Below are 24842 nucleotides of genomic sequence, written 5' to 3'. Positions count from 1 at the left end.
TCAAAAAATGTACAAATAATACATGAGACACGTGCACACACGTTATTGCCTGCGACACAGTCTGATGTGTACACTGTCTTGTTTATAGTGGAGATGGTGAAGGTGCAGCATAATGATTAGAAAGCACATAGGCTCTGAAGCCAGAAACCTTTTGTCTACCTCCTGGTGCCACCACTTAATAGCAGAATGATCGTAGATAAGTTTCTGCAAGAGAAAAACAGCTTAAAGAACAAAATTTTCAATCCTCCGATTAGATTGTGCACTGACCTAATGCAAGTGCCTGATCAGGTTACCTGGTGCATATGATGACGAGATCTACATGAATGAATGGCAGGTTATTCTGAGATGAAACCCAATCTGTGTGAGTCTAGAACAGTGGTTCTCAACCTTCCTAATGCCACGTAGTTCCTCATGTTGTCGTGACCCCCAACCATAAAATTATTTTCGTTGCTACTTCATAACTGTAATTTTGCTACTGTTATGAATCGTAATGTAAATATCTGATATGCAGGATGGTTTTAGGCGACCCCTGTGAAAGGGTCATTCAACCCCCAAGGGGGTTGCAACCCACAGGTTGAGAATCGCTGGTCTAGAGTTTATTCTCAACTTTTACACCAGACTATTATCAGTAAAATACTAAATCTAAGGAACTAGTTTGCTTCAGCCTCTTATTATCAGTAAAATACTAAGAAAATTTTGTTGTCTCCAGGACAGTAGTTAAGTTACATTAAGAAATGTACAGCTTGCTCTAGCATTGTTCTCTAAGAATTGTTGTAAGATCATTACAGTCTAATGGCAACAAGATACTTTTGAAACTTCATTACCAAAGAGCCGATTTAGAGTCAGACACACAGACGTCAAGCCGGGCTCCAGCATCTAACAATAGTGGGAACCTGGGCAAGTCACTCCAACTCTCTACACCCTGATTTCCTCTCGTTAAAAAAAATGGTAATCACAGCACCAACTTCACAAGCTTGCTGCATCTAATTTAATTACAAGATAATGCCTGTAGAGCACTTAGCACACTGTCTGGTTTAAAGAAAACATTCAATAAATGGAACAAAGTGTTATTATGATGATATCATTATGCTATTAAGTCCAGAGAGTATTTGCCAGGCATCAAATTATAAGAGATTCTTGGAAGAAGTAAATAAGTGCTCACAGGCCACTGTCAGGACAGATAACAGCTGGGTAGGAGAGCATCAGGAGGAAGATTACAGGAGACAAGAGACAGTTTATGTTGGCCAAGTAAGGAGTCTGCTTTTTATTCTAAGTGAAAAAGGCTAGTGAAATGGTTAAGAGGGAAAAGTGACGAGGGGAACCAGGTGAGAAAGGAAGGGGAGAGCCTAATGTCAGCCACAGTAGAGAGCTGTGCCTTAGACCAGGGTGGGGTGCGCATTGAATTCAATGCGCATTGAATTCTGTTAGAGCTGCCTGAGTCCACACTGAAGCAAGGTTAGACAGGCCTGCTGAGAGGAAGCACTGAGGAAGGGCAGGTGTCAAGAGAAAGTCCTGCCCTTAGGAACCCTCATGTGACAGCAGCAAAAACCACTACAGGAGTGAAATTCCACATTTTGCACTAGCTCTTAAAAAAAAACAAGATATAATGCCTGCATTCTAAGGTTATGAGACTTCACTTCCTCCTCCTAACCTTTTGTTGATAACTAGGACTGATTTTTGTATAAAGTAAAACACCTTTTATTATAAATGTACTACCATATAGTACCAACCTTAACACAGGGACTAGGTTATCTCCTATCATTTCCCATCACTGGGCCCATGACCCATTCAAGTACAAGTCAAAGCCTATTACCAAATACACTGCTACCATCACTCACTACTCAAGCAGTGAGAATAAAAACGTCTCCAAGTCCCACCAAAAAGCCTACTTATTTTTAGCAATATTTAATAAAAGAGGAATCCTAATAAAAAAGGAAATAATATGTACCAGCCATTCAAAATGACTTATGTTCAATAACTCTACCTTTTTATTCTATAAACTGTACTAAGATTTTGCTTACAATGACAAAAATTAGAAAAACATAAATAATGGCATAAATTCCTAAATAATTCAATGTGATTTAAATCAATTGAGGTCGAAAGTGTTGTATTAAATGCATATCAATATTAACTGCAGGTCAAAATTATCAGAAATATTCAGATTTATTATATGAAATGTATACTAGAAAGAGAAAAAATATCCATGTTTATGACCTAATTTTTTTGCACATTTAAGTGGTCAGGTATCTCAAGAATTTATCCCCGAAAAAAGTCTGTGTTAGCATCAATGAAGTCAGAAATGTAAGCCACAAGGACACCACATACAGAAAAAAAAATGTTTACAGCTTTGTTGAAGTGCCTGAGTAATCACCATATTTATAAACTGCACATACTCAATGTGTACAATTTGATTTTTTTTTTTTGATGTAAGTATATGGCCTTGAAACCACTGCCATCATCAAGATACTAAATATATTCTCCATACCCAAAACTTTCCTTATATACTATTGTAAACACTGTCTGTCCCCACGCAACCATTGATCTGCTGCCAATCAGGAGATATTACTTTGTATTTTCTAGAATTTCATATAAATGGCATTACACAGTGTATGCCTTATTTAGTCTAGTTTCTTTCACTCAGCATAAGTATTTTGAGATTCATCCATTCTGTTGTGTATCTCAATGCCATATTCCTTTTTGTTGCTAAATAGTATTCCATTGTATAGATATACCACAATTTGTCTACTCAGCTATTGATGAAATGGGTTGTTTACCATTTTTCGCCATTAAAATTGTAAGTTTTTTGTGGGCATATGCTTTCATTGCATGGCGGGGTCACATACTAGGTGGGTATCTAACTTTTCAAGAATTGCCAAACTGGGCTGGGCACCTGTAGTTCAAGCAGCTAGGGTGTCAGTCACATACACCCAAAGCTGGTGGGTTTGAATCCAGCCGAGGCCTGCCAAACAACAATGACAACTGCAACCAAAAATAGCCAAGCATTGTGGCAGATACCTGTAGTCCTAGCTTACTTGGGAGGTTGAGGCAAGAGAATCGCTTAAGCCCAAGAGTTTGAGGTTGCTATGAACTGTGACGCCACAGCACTCTACCCAGGTATAATCTCCCAGCTTGAGACTCTGTCTCAAAAAAAAAAAAAAAAAAGGATTGCCAAACTGTTTTTCCAAAATCTTGTGCCATTTTACATTCCTAACAGCAGTGTATAAAGTTCCAGTTGTTTCACACTCTCACCAGCACTTGGTCAATCGTTTTCATTTTAGCCACTTTTTTTTTTTCATTTTAGCCATTCTAATAGGTGTGTAGTAATGTGTTGTGATTTTATTGTGTATTTCTCTAATGACTACTGATTTTGAGCATTTTCTTATACTTTGGAACTATCCAAATATTTTGCCCATTTTTAAAATTGGTTTCTTTCTTTCTTTTCTTTTCTTTTTTTTTTTTTTTTTTTGGTGCTGTGTACCATGCTTTCATTTATTTTATTTAATCTTTTCAACATTATTGAAAGGATTATTGTTCTTACTTTACAGATTCACACATTGAAGCAAAGAGTAACTTGCTTAGAGCTGACAGCTAATAAATGAAGAAGTCATTACCTATTTTCACATTATAAAATCACATACTGTTAAGAAGACATTTTTATCATGATAAAAAACTTGGACATGAAACAGATAATAGAAAGGAACATAGTTTAGAGTTAGACTGATACGATTTAAGAAATGACTGTGTAAAGAATTTGATAGGTTAATACCAAATGAAAGGGGAATCTGCTCTTTTTTTTTTTTCCTATGTACAAACAGGAACAATGTTATTCTTCTTTATATATCTTTTTTTTTAATTAAATCATAGCTATGTACATTTGTGCAATCATGGGGTACTTTTTTTTTTTTGAGACAGCGTCTCACCCTGTCGCCCTGGGTAGAGTGCTAACTCTTGGACTCAAGCAATCCTTATGCCTCAGCCTCCTGAGCAGCTGATACTACAGGCACCCACCCCGACACTCAGCTAGTTTTTCTACTTTTAGTAGAGACAGGGTCTCGCTCCTGCTCATGTTGGCTTCAAACTCCTGAGTTTAAGCAATCCACCCACCGTGGCCTCCCAGAGTGCCAGGATTACAGGTGTGAGCCTCTGTGCCTGGCCTAATTGGGTTGTTTCTTTTCCCACTATTCCATCTTAAATGTCCTTTATATATTCCGGATACAAGTTATTTGTCTGAAGGGTGATTTGCAAATATTTCTTACCAGTCTGTGACTTGCTTTTTTGGTTGTCTTAATAATGTCTTTTGAAGATCAGAAGATGTTAATTTTGATAAAATACTTTTTATCAATTTTTTTCTTTTATGATCATGTCATAGCTAAGAACTCTTTGTCTAACCCAAAATCACAAAGATTTTCTGCTAAGGAGAAATACTATTTTTACAAGTATGACTATTAATATCAGCAAAGAATCTAATCATTCCAATTTTCAGTTGGTTTTGTTAACTTCCTGTGTACACTACTCCTGTTTTTAGAAAATATGAACAAAAATGCTTGTTTACAGCAGTAACTCTGTAGATTAAGAGACTGTTAAAGGAACATCACAAAATGTATAGCTTTTTGAAGTTTATTATACACATTTTTCCTGTCTGTAAATAGGGACCTTCATATTTGGGTAATTAGTGAGTCAATGTAGTTACTATGTAACGAGGGAGTAAACCACACTTCTCTGTGTTAGCTTTCTGCTAACAAACCATGAATGTACAAACTAATCTAAATTTCTGTTAGTCACATCTTTTAGAGGAAGCTTTATAGGAAGAGGAAGAGAGACCTGACCTAGCATGTGAACATACTCAGCCCCCTTGTAATGTGAAACTCTGCACCACTCTGGGAACTCTGCAGAGACCCACCAGGAGGAAGGCTTCCCCAGACGCCCAGCCAAGCCCTTGAATAACCCAGCCTCCAGAATCATAAGAAATAATTTCTTTTCTTTATAAATTATCCAGCTTTAGATGTCCTGTTTTAAGTAGCAGAAAATGGACTAAGACACTGTCGCTCCGTAAGAGGCATAATGAGATGGTGAATCTGACATGATGACCACACAGCCCTCATCCCATCTCATTCCCCTACTTTCCGTCTTCTCCCACCCCTTAGCTTCTCCCTTCAGTCAACCACCCAACATATTACACAACTTCTACTAGAAATTACATAGTTTTATCATGCCTCTCAGAGAACCTAAACAAGGAAGGGGGAGAAAAGTTTCATACTATACCTTGGGAACCAAAGTCCGACTTGTGAACATTTGAAACAAACAGTTGTAACTAATGTAAAGTTTCTTTTTTCTTTCTAAGAGTACATCTTCCCATGGAAACCATGTCATATACCTGCCTTCATGGTTAAGTCCCCACCATATTCTACTTTACATCTGAATCTGAAGGACACCATCCACCTTTCACCCTTCTACAGGTGGCAGAAGCACACCCCTATGCTAGAGAAGACAGGCACTGTCTTCTTTCTTACTGAATGGCTGATAGCAAAGGGTTCCCCTTGCCTTCTCTTTTGAATTGAATGGTGATAAGGAATTAATCCTGATACAACGGCAGAAAAATGAACAGGAAGGTCACTGGTAAATTAGGAATTTGATCTCAATTGAGAATTGGTTATACATGTATTTTTGCCCCAACCTGAATTATAAACTACTTTGGAGTCTGGAAGGTCTACCACATTTTCCTTTGCACCACCATTGTAAAGGTTCTATAATACTTAAGTTCTCTCTATGTCTGTGTACAGTTGACTTACAATGGGGTTACATCTCAATAAACTTATCATAAGTGGAAAATATCGTAAGTAAAAATGCATTATACATCTAACCTACCAAACATCATAGCTAAACATAGTCTATCTTAAATGTGTTCTGAACACTTACATTAGCCTAGAGTTAAACAAAATAATCTAATACAAAGTCTATTTTATAAAGAAAGTATTGAAAATGTCATGTAATTTATTGAATACTGTACTGAAAATGAAAAATAATGTTTGTATGGATACTCAAAGTATAATATCTAATGAATGAATATTGCTTGTGCCCCATTGTAAAGTCAAAAAAGTCATAAGTTGAACCATAATAAGTCAGGGAACATGGGTTACATGTGCTATGTATGTAACACATATATAACACTTTAATGGAAAAATGTGGTCTGAGTTCCAAGTAATCAGTTCATAAACTACTTCTAGAACAAAATCGAGGTATGAGTTGGTAGGGTCTGTACGTAAATAGGAAAACAGGCAAAGTAACCTCTAGGAGAGAGGTTTATGTCTGTGGCTGGATGGAGAAGCCCTTTCAAGAGCTGATGAAAGTTATGAATACTCACTCCAGGAAGCCGTGTGCACACGCGCGCGCGTACACACACACACACACACACACTTTACACACTATAAATTACATATGATTTTAGGGAGTTCATGAACTTTCAAGATCCACCATAATTAAAAATGATGCCTTCCATATAACATCAAATTGGATGAATTCTTTGGTTGTAGTTTTTTAAATAGATCAGGCCTTTCTGTGGTTATGAATAACAAACATTAATGTTTTTAGGTTTCTCTTCAGTCAGCTTGGTAGTCTCCTGTGGCATTTGAAATAGCATAATTTGGTACTACTCAAGAGGTTAGAGAGTAATAACTAAGAAATTTTTGAGTTCTATTTTCTGTTGCAATTTCAACAGATATTAATAATTGTAGATCATAACCAAACATTTCTTTTGTATATAGGCATTATCTAATTTGAAACTTATTAAAATATGTTTATGTATTCAATTTGAAAATTTGATTTTTGAAGACATACCACATAGCTGTTCTTCCCAAGATTAAAGGAAAACATTATTTTATAAAAATTGAGCACTCATTTTATGAACAATTAATTTGAATTAAAATAGTCATTCCTTCAACACACACAAAAATAAATTCTTATTCTGGGTATTTAGTCCTGGTTTATTTTCAAACCAACATTAGAGATTTGGAAACATCAGGGAACAGTAGTTCATGTCTGTAAGCCCAGCACTGGGAAAAGCTAAGGTGGGAGGATCACATGAGGCCAGAGGGGGTTAAGATAAGCCTGGGCAATATAGCAAGACTCTGTTTCTAAAAACAATAAAAATGTTTTAAAAATTAGCTGGGCACGGTGGTGTGTGCCTATGGTCCCACTACTTGAGAGGCTGAGGCAGGAGATTCACTTGAGCACAGGAGTTTGAGGTACAGTGTGCTAGAGAGTGAGACCCCATTTCTTAAATAATAAATACCTGATTTAGCACTTATGATCAAAAAGAGAACATAAAACAATGAGGGAAGAGATACAGAAATCAAGATTTAATAGTATGTTAAATAAAATAATCATTAACCTGATCGGAAAATAATTAGTTTAAAAAGATTACATTGCACAACAATGTGAATATACTTAACATACATTTAGAAATGATTAAGATAGTAAATTTTATTATGCATTTTTACCGCAAAAGAAATAATTTTTAAAAAGAGAAGAAAAGATTACAAAACTCTGTTAGCCCAGAGTACACTTGGAATAAGGGCCAAAAACTCTTCAGAGAATAGCGTCAGCGCCTTCTAATCTAACGAAGTTAGTGAGAGAAGGACAAAGAAAGAAACCACGTCGTGGAAGAGCCATTTCACTGTGTTCAGAACAAAGACTTACAGCCTGGGGCCTACCGGCAAGACTGCTCACACCACACGAAGGCATCTCAGCTAAGAGGGGCAGCTCTGAACTTTGTTATGTTACAAAACCTTCCGTCTTTTGTTACTATAAATTCATTCCTCTTCTTTTAGACATTTGCTCAGATTCACACACGTACACATTTTATATTTTTTTCCTGAAAAATGCTTTAAATATGCAGAATAAGCATGCCCATTCATCACAGTCCTATTTCAAGATGCTTTGAGGAGAAATACAGGAAGCCTGTTGTTAATGCCAAGGCAGGATTAGGGAGAGTTATGTGGTGAGCTGCACTGCTGTGGCATCTGATGTCAGCCCAGGTAGGCAGCTCATAATTCTTAAACCCCAACACAGAGCACTGAAGTGCTATAAAAATATCACTTAGCCAAAGAATAAATCATTTGGAAATTCAAATGACAGAAGTGGGTGTATTTGGATTTTTGTGAATTTCTGTTTAAGGCAATGAGGAGGAAAAATTAATGTTTGGTCTATTTATGTTCTGTAAGTACTGCTTTAAGAGAGTATAAGTAACCTACTTCAAGCTCACAAGGTTATTCGGGTAATTCTCTAAAATGAAAACCTGGATAAGTTATGCCACAGCTTCAAGCCCTTCCTTAGTTCTCTGCTGCTGGCAGCGTAACGTCTGAGCCGCTATACATGCCATAGAAGACCCTGCACAACACTGTCAACCTTCATGGCCCGCCAGGCTCCTTCCTCTTCCCTGCATATTCTCTCCTCTCCTTGTCTCATCTTGAAATCTCCTATCCATCTCAACCCTCACCCAGCACCACTGGTCCTGGGAAGGCTTCCTGACATGCTGGCCCCCTTGATATCCACCTCATCCGGTCTGTGTAACAGCACCAATGACACTGACATTGGTTTATAACGGGGGTGTCCAACCTATTTTCTTTTCTGCCTCACACTGTTAGAAGATTTGTTTTGGGCCACACATTAAATACACAAACACTAACAAAAGCTGAAAAAAAGTCATGTGCATAATTTTCATGACATCCAACACTATACCACAGGTAACCAAAACAGGCCTCAGATATTCTCCAGGTGGGACACCCCAAATGGTCCCACTGCCTGTACCCTTCACAAGGGTAAACACAGTGTCCTATCCATTTTTTAGCATCACTATCTAACATGCAAGATAACACATCATAGCCACAAATAAATGTCAGTGGAGTTGAAATGAAGGATTTTTACTGACAATATAAAACTATATGAGGTAACTTTGTATTTCAAAACAAGAAAAAAAAATTAGCGAACGGGAAGGCACTGAGCTCCTGATTGACAGGAAATGGTATCAATGTGTAAATAAGGAATAATGGCTGGAAATGCTTTTACCATTTCCAGGGTTTGGCAGGCCTGAGCCTTTTTCTTTTCCTTTGTATGAAAATTCAGATACAGAGGAGCAGAGACAAGATGGCTGACTGAAGCCAGCTTTCCACAGAGGCTCCCATCCAGAAGGAGAGTGAAAGGACAGAAATTTAGCAACTAACCTGGTGGATTAGAGCTGCACCAAGAGAGAAGGTTGAAGAATGCACATCAACCCCACTGAGGCGAGCTGCGACCCCAAGGATACAAACAAACGGTACAAAATTCATCACCAAGCAGATGGGAGTCCCCTCCCTCATGAGAACAGCTTGGAGTGCCCCACAAACAAACGAGCAGAGTTCAAAGGTCCTCCAAATACACTCCATGGGAGAGACCCTCTAAAAACTGGACCTACCTCCCCTACTCCGGTGCCACAGTGTTCTCCTGCCAGGCTAAAACTGTATAAAACTGTATATATTCTCTACCTGCAACTCTGAGCTCCCAGCACTCCCCTCCACTCTCACTCAGAGGTCTGGGGGCCTGTCCCCCAGAAGTCCAGACTCTTGGGTGATTTCTCAAGGGGTGTGTACAGGGCCTAGACTGCAGCTGCTCATGGCTCAATCTGCCGCAAGGGAGTGAGGAGAGGAAGGCCAGGAGAGAGGGAACAAAACCGGAGCGGTGGTGCCCCAAGGCGCACAGCATCAGCTGTCTTTTGGCAACAATAGGGCTCACTCCCGGATATTCTGAAGCTACACCCCCTGTCTCCCTGGACAACCAGAAGAGGGCGGGCATCAACTCAGGTGACAACCACCATGGAACAGATCTGGGACGGAAATGCAGTCCCCGTGAGTAAAGGGTTTGCCTGAGGCAGTACTGGCCTGGGTGGAGAACCGGGACTAGAAACACATGCACAGAGCCAGGAAGTTCCCAGGGCGGGGCTGACCCAGACGACCACTTTACTGAGCCTCAGACACACCCGACCCTCAGGGGATCGTCAGCCTATAGACAAAAGAAGACAGGAGACTAGAACTGACAGCTAACTGAATACAAACCTGCAGGAGCAAAGGCAGGGCCTGAGGTGTAGGGTTTGGGAACTCAAAACATCTTCTCTTCTGCAGGGGAATTTAGCAGGGACAGAAAAAAAATTCCTGCAAAGTTGTTCTGTTCTGTTCTGTCAGTAACATCAATCAGGGGCGGGGCTGGAACTACGTGAACACCCCCCAGCCTCCATCAAGTGCCCAAGTTTGTCAGGCCTCACCTGCCCCTGCTAGATAGAGGCAGAGCACAGTGGCCTGGCTGAGCAGAAATAGATTTCCTTGTGATTCAGGCAGGTGCAAACCCCTGGAGTATCTGTTCACTACAGGCGACTGGGTCAAAGATCTGTGGGACTATCAGTGACTGGGTGTGACAGAGGTATAAGATGGGGAAGGAGGCATCAACCTTCCCAGACTGATCTATTTGCTGGGTGGGTCCTCCTGACTCCACGGAACACTGGAGCAAGCAATATCTGAATAGTCACCAGAACCCTGCGATCCAGTTGCCAGAGACCTTTTAAACTCTCCCACCTGAGACAGGTGCTGACTGAGACAATTGATTTGGACCTTTTGAACCGAGCCAATCGCCCGAGGACTATTCAGGTGGTGCCCTGGGTGTGTGGTCGTAGGAAGGTTTGATTTTCCTTTTCCAATTGTTGCCTGTGGTGTGCAGGGTAAATTAATTACTGGTATTTCTCCACAGCTGAGATTTACACCCAGAGTAACTGTTTCACAAGGGTCAAACAGAGACCAGCTGAAAACAAGACAGAACCACGTACCCTACCACACCAAATAGGTCCCCGCTTTCTCAGGCCATAGCACTGTGCGGGTCCTCCACAAAGCTCCAGGGGAAAAAATCAAACAGTGTAAAACAATCATGCAGTGGAATCAGCGGAAAAACTCTGGTAACATGAATAACCAGAATAGATCAACCCCCCCAAGGAAAGATATGGCAGATGTAACAGAATAGCCCATTCATAAACAGCCGACCGAGACATCAGAAATCAAATTCAGAATTTGGATTGCAAACAAGATTAACAGAAGGAGGAAAATTTGGAATTAGAAATTTGAGCAAATTGAAAAGTCGGAATTAGAAATTCAAGGAGAATTCAAAAGTTATCTCAAGAATTTAGCGAATTTAAAGACAAAACTACCAAAGATTTTGACACACTGAAGCAAGAATTTGCAGCCCTCAAAAATCTGAAAAATACAGTAGAATCCCTCAGTAACAGAGTGGAGCAAGCAGAAAGAAGGATTTTTGACATTGAAGACAAAGCCTTTGAATTCTCCCAAACTCTCAAAGAGGAAGAGAAATGGTAAGCAAAAACAGATCATTCTCTCAGAGAGCTCCAGGATAATTAGAAGAAGGCTAATACCCGCCTCACTGGAATCCCTGAAAGTGATGAAGTGGCCTCACAAGACACAGAGACCCTTCTCCATGAAATTGTGAAAGAGAATTTTCCAAACATGCCAAGAGATTCTGAAATTCAGATACCAGACAGTTTCACAGCCCCAGCACAACTCAATTCAAATAAGACATCCCCCAAGCATATCATAATTACCTTCACTAAAATTAATATGAAGGAGAAAATTCTGAAAGCAGCCAGACGTAAGCAATCCATTCGATATTAGAATGACTGTAGATCTCTCTGCTGAAACATTTCAAGCCAGAAGAGGGAGGTCATTGACTTTTAATCTCCTAAAGCAAAATAACTTTCAACCCTGGATCCTGTACCTAAATTGAGTTTCATTTATGATGGAGAAATTAAATACTTTAATGACATTCATATGTTGAAGAAATTTGCCATAATCAAACTAGTTCTTCAGGATATTCTCAGACTTATCCTCCATAATGACCAGCCCAATCCTCTACCACAAAAGTACACTAACTCAGAAACTTTTGATCAAACTCCAAATTCCACAGTGGCGAAAAGATTAAAAATGTCCACTGGACTTTCAAAAAACTTGATACCCCAAATTTTACCAGACTTATCAATATTCTTCATTAATGTGAACGGCTTAAACTGTCCTCTAAAGAGGCACAGGTTACCTGGCTGGATACAAAAACTCAGGGCAGATATTTGCTGCATAGAAGAGTCACATCTTACCTTAAAAGACAAATATAGACTCAGGGTGAAAGGATGGTCGTCCGTATTTCAGGCAAATGGTAACCAGAAAAAAGCAGGTGTTGCAATTTTATTTGCAGACACAGTAGGCTTTAAACAAACAAAAGTAAGGAAGGATAAGAATGGTCACTTCATATTTGTTTTTTTTTTTTTTTTGGTAGAGACAGAGTCTCACTGTACCGCCCTCTGGTAGAGTGCCGTGGCGTCACATGGCTCACAGCAACCTCTAACTCTTGGGCTTATGCGATTCTCTTGCCTCAGCCTCCCGAGCAGCTGGGACTACAGGCGCCCGCCACAGCGCCCGGCTATTTTTTTGTTGCAGTTCAGCTGGGGCTGGGTTTGAACCCGCCACCCTTGGTATATGGGGCCGGCGCCCTACTCACTGAGCCACAGGCGCCGCCCACACTTCATATTTGTTAAGTGTAATACTCAGTATGATGAGATTTCAATTATTAATATTTATGCACCCAACCAGAATGCACCTCAATTTATAAGAGAAACTCTAACAGACATGAGCAACTTGATTTCCTCCAGCTCCATAATAGTCGGAGATTTCAGCACTCCTTTGGCAGTGTTGGATAGATCCTCCAATAAGAAGCTGAGCAAAGAAATCTTAGATTTAAACCTAACCATCCAACATTTGGATTTAGCAGACATCTACAGAACATTTCATCCCAACAAAAGTGAATACACATACTCTCATCAGCCCCCGGAACATACTCCAAAATCGATCACATTTTAGGTCACAAGTCTAACCTTAGTAAATTTAAAGGAACAGAAATTATTTCCTGCATCTTCTCGGACCACAGTAGAATAAAAGTTGAACTCAGTAACAACAGTAATCTGCATACTCATACAAAAACAAGGAAGTTAAATAACCTTATGTTGAATGATAGCTGGGTCAGAGATGAGATTAAGAAGGAAACTGCCAAATTTTTTGGAACAAAACGACAATCAAGACATGAATTATCAGAACCTCTGGGATACCTGCAAAGGCAGACCTAAGAGGGAAATTTATAGCACTGCAAGCCTTCCTCAAGAGAACAAAAAGAGAGGAAGTAAAACAACTTAATCGGACATCTCAAGCAACTGGAAAAGGAACATTCTACCCCATACACAGCAGAAGAAAAGAAATAACCAAAATTAGAGCAGAATAACCAAAATTAGAGCAGAACTGAAAACAGAATTGAATACAACACATCAATAAATCAGAAAGTTGGTTTTTTGAAAAGGTCAATAAAATAGATAAACCTTTGGCTAACCTAACCAGGAAAAGAAGAGTAAAATCTCTAATCTCATCAATCAGAAACGACAAAGATGAAATAACAACAATTGAAAAAAATTCAATTTTTTGAATTTCTGAGGAATTCATAAATATTACAAGAAACTTTATTCTCAGAAATATGAAAATCTGAAGGAAATTGGCTAATACTTGGAAGCACGTCACCTTCCAAGACTTAGCCAGAATCAAGTGGAAATGTTGAACAGACCCATATCAAGTTCTGAAATAGCATCAACCATACAAAACCTCCCTAAAAAGAAAAGCTCGGAACCAGATGGCTTCACGTCAGAATTCTACCAAACCTTTAAAGAGGAATTAGTACCTATATTACTCAACCTGTTCCAAAATGTAGAAAAAGAAGGAAGACTACCCAACACGTTCTATGAAGCAAACATCACCCTTATTCCCAAACCAGGAAAAGACCCAACAAGAAAAGAAAATTACAGACCAATATCACTAATGATTATAGATGCAAAAATATTCAACAAGATCCTAACAAACAGAATCCAGCAACACATCAAACAAATTATACATCATGACCAAGTCGGTTTTATCCCAGGGTCTCAAGGCTGGTTCAACATCCATAAATCTATAAGTATAATTCAGCACATAAACAAATTAAAAAACGAAGACCATATGGCTCTCTCCATTGATGCAGAAAAAACTTTTGATAATATACAACATCCCATCATCATCAGAACACTTAAGAAAATTGGTATAGAAGGGACATTTCCTAAACTGATAGAAGCCATCTACAGCAAACCCACAGCCAATATTGTATTGAATGGAGTTAAACTGAAATCATTTCCACTCAGATCAGGAACCAGACAAGGCTGCCCATTTTCTCCACTGCTCTTTAACACTGTAATGCAAGTTTTAGCCATTGCAATTAGGGAAGAAAAGGCGATGAAGGGTATCCATATAGGGTCAGAAGAGATCAAACTTTCGCTCTTCACAGATGGTATGATTGTGTATCTGGAAAACACCAGGGATTCTACTACAAAACTCTTAGAAGTGATCAAGGAATACAGCAGCGTCTCAGGTTACAAAATCAACATTCATAAATCCATAGCCTTTATATATACCAACAATAGTCAAGCTCAAAAAACAGTTAAGGACTCTATTCCGTTCACAGTAGTGCCAAAGAAGATGAAATATTTGGGAGTTTATCCAACAAAGGACGTGAAAGATCTCTATAAAGAGAACTATGAAACTCTAAGAAAAGAAATAGCTGAAAATGTTAACAAATGGAAAAACATACCATGCTCATGGCTAGAAGAATCAACATTGTTAAAATGTCCATACTACCCAAAGCAATATACAATTTTAATGCAATCCCTGTTAAAGCTCCACTGTCATACTTTAAAGATCTTGAAAAAATAATACTTCATTTTATATGGAAGCAGAAAAAAACCTCAAATAGCCAAGACATTACTCAGAAATAAAAACAAAGCAGGAGGAATCACGCAACCAGACCTCAGACTACACCATAAATTGACAGTGATCAAAACAGCATGGTACTGGCACAAAAACAGAGAAGTAGATGTCTAGAACAGAATTGAGAACCAAGAGATGAATCCAGCTACTTACCGTTATTTGATCTTTGACAAGCCAATTAAAAACATTCAGTGGGGAAAAGATTCCCTACTTAAAATGGTGCTGGGTGAACTGGCTGGCAATCTGTAAAAGACTGAAACGGGACCCACACCTTTCACCATTAACTAAGATAGACTCTCACTGGATTAAAGATTTAAACTTAAAACACAAAACTATAAAAATACTAGAGGAAGAGTGTAGGGAAAACCCTTGAAGAAATCAGTCTGGGCGAGTATTTTATGAGGAGGACCCCCCAGGCACTTGAAGCAGCTTCAAAAATACACTACTGGGACCTGATCAAAGGTCAGACAAGAACACAGTTAGTAAAGCAAGCAAACAGCCCCCAAAATGGGAGAAGATATTTGTAGGTTATGTCTCTGACAAAGGTTTAATAACCAGAATCCACAGAGAACTCAAACATATAAGCAAGAAAAGAACAAGCGATCCCATCGCAGGCTGGGCAAGGGACTTGAAGAAAAACTTCTCTGAAGAAGACAGGCGCACGGCCTACAGACATATGAAAAAATGCTCATCATCTTTAATCATCAGAGAAATGCAAATTCAAACTACTTTGAGATATCACTAACTCCAGTAAGATTAGCCCATATCACAAAATCCCAAGACCAGAGATGTTGGTGTGGATGTGGAGAAAAGGGAACACTTCTACACTGCTGGTGGGAATGCAAATTAATACATTCCATTTGGAAAGATGTTTGGAGAACACTTAAAGAGATCTAAAAATAGATCTGCCATTCAATCCTATAATTCCTCTACTAGGCATATATCCAGAAGACCAAAAATCACATCATAACAAAGATATTTGTACCAGAATGTTTATTGCAGCCCAATTCATAATTGCTAAGTCATGGAAAAAGCCCAAATGCCCATCGATCCATGAATGGATTAATAAACTGTGGTATACGTACACGAATATTATGCAGCCTTAAAGAAAGATGGAGACTTTACCTCTTTCATGTTTACTTGGATGGAGCTGGAACATATTCTTCTTAGTAAAGTATCTCAAGAATGGAAGAAAAAGTATCCAATGTACTCAGCCCTACTATGAAACTAATTTATGGCTTTCACATGAAAGCTATAACCCAGTTATAACCTAAGAAAAGGGGGAGAGGGAAAGGGAGAGGAGGGGGGAGGGGGGCGGAGGGAGGGTGATTGGTGGGATTTCACTTGTGGTGCATCTTAGAAGGGTATAAGTGAAACTTAGTAAATGTAGAATGTAAATGTCTTAACACAATAACTAAGAAAATGCCAGGAAGGCTATGTTAACCAGTGTAATGAAAATGTGTCAAACAGTCTATAAAACCAGTGTATGGTGCCCCATGATCACATTAATGTACACAGCTATGATTTAGTAATAAAAAAGAAAAAAGGAAAATTCAGATACAAACACTCAAAGGTCTACATGTCCCTAGGGCATGTCCTGGGTGAAGGGCTGGGTAAGCACAGGCAGAGGGGCAGAAAACAAAACGTCTGTCATTCTGGCTTTATACGGGAATATTGTTCATGGAGACATGTTGCTTACAGTCACTTTAAAAGCAAATTATTTATCTGTTTTCTATGTAATTATCATGTTCTTCAAATCTTGCCTAAGTGTGGATTCATGTGCAATGTGTAAGGCTGTGGGGAATATAGAGATGTATAAGAAATAGTCTTTGTCTTCACAGATTTACAAACTTCTCTATGTTATAATATACAAACAGTGAATTTTGAATTCTTAGGGGGGGAAGATAAAAAGAAAACATTCTTGCTTTCCTCCAGGACAGCAGTTCTTAACCTATGGGTCATGACCCCTTTGGGAGTCGAACAACCCTTTCACAGGGGTCACCTAAATACATTCAGCATATCAGATATTTACATTACGATTCATTACAAAAGCAAAATTACAGTTATGAAGTAGCAACGAAAATAATTTTATGGTTGGGGGTCACCACAATATGAGGAACTGTATTAAAGGGTCACGGCATTAGGAAGGTTGAGAACCACGGCTCTAAAAGATGTGATTAAAAAGAGTTAACTGGGAGGCAGTTATTCACATAAAAGTTAATCCTTAAACTTTTATTTATATACAGCTAAATAACACTTCTTATAAAAGAAGAAGCATAAGCAAAAAATGATTGTTTTGTAACAGCTCTACCAACTGTAATCACATAATCAAAGTGTGGTTAGGAAAAAAGATGTGAAAGGAAAAAAAAAAAAAAACATGTGGCTCCAAAATTTCACATTAGTACACAAATTAATAAGGAATCATTTCTTTTAAAATCACACTATTATATTCAATATTAATGTTAGAACAAATTAATGTCAGTAATAGTAAGAAACAGTTATGATCAGACAGTTATGATCAAGAATCTGTTAAAATCTTTTTTTAATTTTTTTTTACAATTTCCAGTATAAATGAGAAACACCCCACCACCACCACTTGTCCCCAAAAGGGGCTTAAAGACATTTACACTCAACTGCCATTTGGTTATATAATCTAGCAGATAATTGGTTTAGTACTCTGTGGCTCTCATGAAAAATCAGCAAAGCCAGGCAGACTTCAAAATCAAAAAGGTAAATAAACTTAGCTTTGAAAAGTTATTTTCAAAAAATAACCTTTACAGGCTCGGCACCCATAGCACAGTGGTTACAACGCCAGCCACATACACCCAGGCTGGAGGGTTCAAACCCAGCCTGGACCAGTTAGTCAACAATGACAATTGCAACAACAACAAAAAATAGCCGGGCGCTGTGGTGGGTGCCTGTAGTCCCAGCTACTTGGGAGGCTGAGGCAAGAGAATCGTTTAAACCCAAGAGTTTGAGGTTGCTGTGAGCTATGACGCCATAGCAGTCCACCGAGGGTGACATAGTGAGGCTCTGTCTCAAAATAAATAAAGAAAAAGAAAAAATAAGCTTTACAAGTTGAACATATTCTCACCTAGCTGGCTTTCTGAGGCTGTTTTTTAGTCCAAAGTCTTAAAGCTGTGCAATTGCTCATTTCATGCCCCTTGCTTAGAGCATATAAAAGTAATTTCTTTTTTAAATGATACACAAACATGGGTGCCCTAGGATTTCACCTAAAATTTCAGAAACTCTCCTGTTTCACCAGTTGAAGTCACTCAGATGGAATACTACTTAATCACTGTACCCTTGTATTAATTTGAATAAAGTTTTTTTAAAGAATAAAAATAAAAAAGGAATATTACTGCTCTAGGAGAATTCACTATAAAAACAGCCATTCCATGAGCCTTTGTAAAGCTAAGAATCTTTGAAAAATCAGGTACCGCCTAGTAAGTGTACATTTCATATACCGTATTGGCTTGGGGGGCATTAAACACATGTGGTGAAGTGCAAAGGTCAGTCTTTTATAGATGCCTTCAAGGATCCCAGAAGAACTTTTAGCTTCCATTAATCTTATTTCAACACTACTCCTTCTAGTCCTCTCTTCTAGGGAATGGAATTTGGTGAAATGCGAGAGAAAAGTCAGGGGAGTTTTCACCACTCTACATTTATTTATGTAAGTTGCTTCCTTTCTATCTCCTTTTTTTTTTTTTTTTGCAGTTTTTTTTTTTGGCAGGGGCTGGGTTTGAACCTGCCACCTCCAGCATATGGGGCTGGCGACCTACCCCTTTGAGCCACAGGCGCTGCCCCCTTTCTATTTCTTCTAACTACTGTCTATTCTGTGCTTCCAAACAAAGACTTTTTCTTTTTCCTATACATTTCCTCCAGCAAAGCTGTGTCATGCCTCCCTGGGTATCTGTACAGAATTGTAACATTTGGTCTCTTTGATCATCTTTAATGGTCAAACTAAACCTCTTTAGTTTACAGACTTTGATCTCTGAAGTGGAAATCATAGCTGCATGTCACTGAGTACAATGACAATGTGGGATACCACAGAGAGAAAAGAATACATGATTCTTTAAAAGTGTGGTATATAAGATATTATCATCATGAACATTGACCCTCATCACACGCATTATTTATTATAGAAAAGGTTTCGTTGCTTAAAGCCAGCCATTCCGCTCCTCTTACCATTTTCCTATTTTAAGCTCCTCTAACTCCCTTGAATTCAGCAGTTTCCTAAATGTTTTCCCCACTATCAGTTTTGTACTGACAGTCTGTTCTTCCCACTATGGACAGAATTCTCTCTGAAATAAAGATCTGATCCTGCCAAATTCTGATTTAAAATGTTTAGAGTGTGTCCCATCACCCACAGTATAATTCCAGACTTCTTAACTGCACATTCAAGATTCTTCCACAAGTGACCCCCCTTCTTCAACAGCCTCATCATTAGCAATCCTCATAAGCTCACCTAACAGTACCATGAAAGAGAAGTGCTTGGTAGGCCAGCATGGTGGCTCACACGTGTAATCCTAGCACTCTGGGAGACTGAGGCAGGTGGACTGCTTGGGCTCAGGAGTTGGAGATCAGCCTGAATAAGCACAAGACCACGTCTCTACTAAAAAAACTAGCCAGGCATGATGGCAGGTGCCTGTAGTCCCAGCTACTTAGGAGGCTGAGGTAAGAGGATCAATTGTACTCAAGAGTTTGAGGTTGCTCTTAGCAAAGTATCTCAGGAATGGAAGAAAAAGTATCCAATGTACTCAGCCCTACTATGAAGCTAAATTATAGCTTTCACATGAAGACTATAACCCAACTATAGCATAAGACTATGGGGAAAGGGCCAAGGAAGGGGAAGGGAGGGGGGAGGTTTTGGTGGAGGGAGGGTAATGGGTGGGGCCACATCCATGGTGCATCTTAGAATGGGTATAGGCGATTGCACTAATGTACACAGCTATGATTTAACAATAAAAAAATATATATAGGAAAAGTACAGTAAAAATACAGTATTATAATGAGAAAAAAAAAAGAGAGAGAGAGTTTGAGGTTGCTGTGAACTCTGATGATGCCATGGTACTCTATCCAGGGGGACAAAGTGAGACTCTTGTCTCAAAAAAAAAAAAAAAAGGGAGAAGAGCTTGATAATCCCCAAGTCCACCATGCTTCCTCATGTTCAAGAGCTCTTCCTTCCACTAAATAGTACCTTTGCTTCTTCTAAAAGCTTCCTCAATTCCTTCACCCCTCAAAGCTCAGGCTACTATCCCGTACTGTGTGGTGCACCCACCACACTATACTCACACATAATTTATAGCATCAATCATGACATATAGGATTTTAAAAAATATTTGTGCCCCTTTCTTGTGTAAGACTGTGAGTTTCTCTCACAAAAATTCTAGGAGAAAATACAGGAAAAGCTCTTCTGGACATTAACCTAGCCAAGAATTTATGACCAAGACACAAAAAGCAAATACAGCAACAACAAAAATAAATAAATGAAACTTCTTCAACTAAAAAGTTTCTGTGCAGCAAAAGAAATAATCAACAGAGTAAACAGACAACCTACAGAATGGGAGAAAATATTTGCAAACTATAAATCCCTCCAAGGTCTAATATCTAGAATCTACAAAGAACACAATCTAAATCAGCAAGAAAAAGAAACAAATAACTCTACCAAAAAGTGGGCTAAAACTATGAATGTATTTTTTTAAAGAAGATCAACAAATGGCCAACAAACATATGAAAATACGCTCAACATTACTAATCATCAGGGAAATGCAAATTAAAACTATAAGGAAATGCCACCCTACTCCTGTCAGAATGGCCATTATTAAAATGTGTGCCAATGTTAAGCACACAGTGGAAGTTCAAGAACTTAATCGTCAGACCTCGTAATCCTGATAAAAACCATATTTCATTGCAGATGAAGACTGGAATAAGATTTCAGATGAGGAAATAAGAGCTATGATGGGTACCAGAAACTGCTCTGTGTGTTGGGAAAGTTCTGGAGGCAGGTAGAGACAGCAACCCTAAATGCTCTTCCCTGGCCTCCTCCAGCTCCAAACTGACCTGACCCTGACCTCGCCAGGAGAGCAAATGATGGCAGAGGAACTGCGGTGACAGTAACGTGGAGGGTTTAAGAGACTGATAGACCAGAATGACAATGAGGTGTTTCTGGGACCGATATTGAATTATAAAGCAATAAGGTGATGATGGTGCTTTGTCATTCACAGAATCACAAAACACTTCCCTTTGTATAAACTTCCACTTAGAACAGTTATCCTCAAGCCATTTGGTTTATCTAGATAATCCGAGGAGCTTCTCCCAAATACGTATGAGCAGGAACTTTGAATAGGCAATCCTGAACCCAACTGGCTCATTCTCCCCATTTTGGGGATATGCTAAGGAATGCCACAGCTCTGTGAAGAGAGCTCAGAAGCCATGAGGCTAGATGACTGCGCTGAGTATCATACTTAATATTCACTCGAAATCTTGGCATTTAATATTTTAGAAGTCTATAAAATAGACATTTGTTTTTATTCCCCCCAAATATACAACCACCACTATTTTTCTTAAAATTTTACTGGGAGTAATTGTTTCCTTTTGCATGTAAAACACATATCTTGACTCTGACCATTTGGGATGTCTATGTGACAGCAAACTGTACCCTGGCCATCCAGCATGCACTGGCAACACGCCCCCTGTGCCATGGGTGCCAGTGGCTGCCCAGCTGTGAAGCACACCGTAAAACTCTGCCCTATAGCCCTGCAGGTTTTCATCCTGCCAGGTTCAACCCAGTGACAGAAAAGGCTTTTCACCACAATTCCTATGACCTCTTCGCAGTCCAGAAAGAAAAAATTTCAACCTGTCAAACAAAAGCTAAGTATGCTGTGGCCTGCACACACCTGAGAAGTGGGTAGGTCTGCCCTGAGAAACCGAGAGAATGTAGGTATGAATTCACAAGAAAATGTCACAAAGAAGTGATACTATCCCCTCACCTAATGAAATATTTTGAACACCTGAGTATATTCAAAATATGTTTTTCATTTTGTTTGAAATACTATAAACTCTAATATTTGGGACATCCATACTTAAATATAAATTAATGCATTCTAAAGTAGAATAAAGATCATCCAGTATATCCCAATTACCCCCGCCAAGACCAATAAGTCATCTAATGATTGCTAATGGACTGTGTCCCTTATAATTGCTTTGTAAGTTTCTTGAGAAAAGCTATCAAGATATAATTACGGGCAGCGCCTGTGGCTCAAAGGAGTAGGACGCCAGCCCCATATGCCAGAGATGGCGGGTTCAAATCCAGCCCCGGCCAAAAACTGCAAAAAAAAAAAGATATAATTACCTTCTTGAGATTACAGTTATTTTGTGAGCATTTATTTGTTAATTTCCAAAATTAAGCTCTTTCCATGTTTAATATGTACTTTCTTCAGAGAAGTTTCTGGATGCATTTTTCTAATTAATATTAGAGAGCAAAAATGTTATGTATGGTTTTATAAGGTACTATTACACTGAGAGGTCAGAAAATGTGCATGCTGTAAAGTATCAGATATACTCTGTTCATAAAACACAAGGACTACAACACATTACCACAAGGTGGTAGTGGTGCTATGCCACGCTCAGGATTTTCTTTCTGAGATGTGAACGGAGACAGTAAATGCTTCCCTGTAACTGGTGAACAGCATATACAGAACTGTTATAAGTGGGTTAAAAACAAACCCATCCTTCAAATTCTGACTTTACTTCTTCCTTTACCAAATAAATATTCTTCCTCACTTCCAAGATTAATCCCTTTGCCTACCCTGTGACATTTTAATGTAACCACTTTCCCACACAGCCACAAGGATACAACTATTTTGATGTGGGACATTTCGATGTGGCCTAAAATAAATAACTAAACCTTCTATCTTTTTAAACTAGTAACCTCTCTGCAAAGCTGGGTCTCACAGTGCAGCTGTGCTCCCAACACTCCCACACCTAGAACGCAGTTCATGGCTGAGGCAGGAGTTAGAGGTCAGTGTCTGGATGGGCAGGGAGTGAGGGGAAGCTCGGCGAAGCGCAGGTGTCTGAGAGATAACCAGGAGCCATCTACCTACCACGTGTGGCTACCTCAGAAAGGACTAACCATGCCAAATCTGCATTTTCTGAAATTGTAATTCTATCTCCAATAATCTGCCTCTCAAGTTCTCTAGTTCTTCCCCCAAAGAATACCTGGGTCCCAACGGCCTAAGAAATTTTCAGTTAGAAATTTGCCAGTTGTTTGAACTCATAGATGGATAGATAGACAGATGGCAGGTAGATAGGCAGACATACACACGGACACACATCTGTTATATTTAATACCCTTAACTCCAATCCAATGATGGCTTTGATGGGCAGGACTGATACTCCTAAAGGCTACCTCCAGTTCTAGTAGATTTTATTTCAAACTATCTAAATTGTTTACAGAAATGAACAGAGTCAAGTGTGACAGTCCTCCGTGATTAGGATGGGGCAGAGAAAAGGTCGATGAAGGCTGTGCAAATTACTAGCTAAAACAGCTACACATACACAAATATGTATGCAGACTCAGGGTCTACACTTTGGTCAGGACAATGTATTTCTTTGCCTGGATCCATCCTTTATCTTTAATTTATTCCTTCTCAGAGATCTTCTCCATCTTTTCTAGCACCTGCCAAAAAGTTTTAACTTCTGTACATTGTTCATTCTTCTATCTTTGCACTATAGTACAATAATTTGTCTGCACCAAGCACAAGGGTACAGAGCAATAGCCTGGGTTCCAATCTCCGGTCCACAGCTGACCATGTTAGCTATGGAGCTGGCCGTTATTAAAGACTTAAATGTATTATTTAAGGTTTCTATGCCTGACTTTCCCTTCTTCATGGATAATAAAATAATAACCAACTCACAGGGATGTTGTGAAAGCTCGAAGAGTCAATGCGTGTGAAGTATTTGCAACAGCCCTTGACACACAGTGCTCAATAAACATTCCTAGTTCTGTGTCCTTCTGGCTCCTGGCCTTTATTAGACAGTAAACTTAGCAAGTCAAGATCATGTTTACTCCATACGCCCTCAGTGCACTTACAATTCATTGGTTCAGCTAAATCGAACTCTTCCTCCAGTCTCTTCCATCTCTGACTGTTCCCTCTCCACCCATTCCTTCCCCTTGCCGTGACTAACTTTAAAAACTTTTGTCACCTCTTGATTATGTACGAGGCTGCAAGCTATACCTTCCTCTCCATTTCTACAAAACTTCTTTTTAAAAAATGCTGTCTCTTGCTTTTTCCAGCCTTACAGCAGACATTAGAGCTTTTGCTCCCTCCTTTTCAAGAAAACTGCCCCTTGGCTATTTCTAATTACAGGCTCAGGGTCAAATCTCTTTCAGTGAACTTCCCTCCCATAGCTCCAAGTTTTCTCCTCCAAATACACACATAACTCCTAAAATAGATTTCTATATTTATTCTTAATTTTTCACTCCAGCTCCATTGACAACTGCCTACTTGGCATCTCCACTTGAAGACAGTGTTAGCACCTGAAACTCTACATTTTATTTCATGCAATCCATGCCTTAGTATCATACAAAAACACTGGCCTGTCTTCAGGAAACCCAGATTCTGATTCCAAAAAATCCTGTGACCTCATCTGTTAGCAGCAGCATCAGTTCCCTGAGCAGCAGGGCACCACGGTCCCAGAATTTCCAAGCTATCTTTTATTTTCCCTTAAAGTATTTAGTCTGCCATCAAAAGGTTTCTGGAAACCAGTCTTCCTTTTTGCTGCTATGGCCAGTGCCCCAATTCTTGTAACTTTATTACTTCTCACCTAGACTATCCTGTAAGGAAACGGGTCCAGGACCAGCACTCTGAGAAGACTCTCCTGCAGCCAGCAGGGCTGGGACCACCACCCCTGCCAGCAGCATGTGGC

At 39.2% G+C, this 24842-nt stretch overlaps 1 protein-coding gene across 1 annotated transcript in view; it reads right to left on the bottom strand.

Moving 5' to 3' along the window:
• The window catches only part of DGKH (diacylglycerol kinase eta), a 256137-nt gene that overhangs the window by 121850 nt on the left and 109445 nt on the right, over positions 1-24842 (bottom strand). The window lies entirely within an intron of this gene.

Source organism: Nycticebus coucang, chromosome 15 (assembly GCF_027406575.1).
Source record: "Nycticebus coucang isolate mNycCou1 chromosome 15, mNycCou1.pri, whole genome shotgun sequence".
NCBI classification, from domain to species: Eukaryota; Metazoa; Chordata; class Mammalia; order Primates; family Lorisidae; genus Nycticebus; species Nycticebus coucang.
Note: the sequence above shows the minus strand (reverse complement) of the source record. Positions and strands in the feature narration are given on the sequence as shown.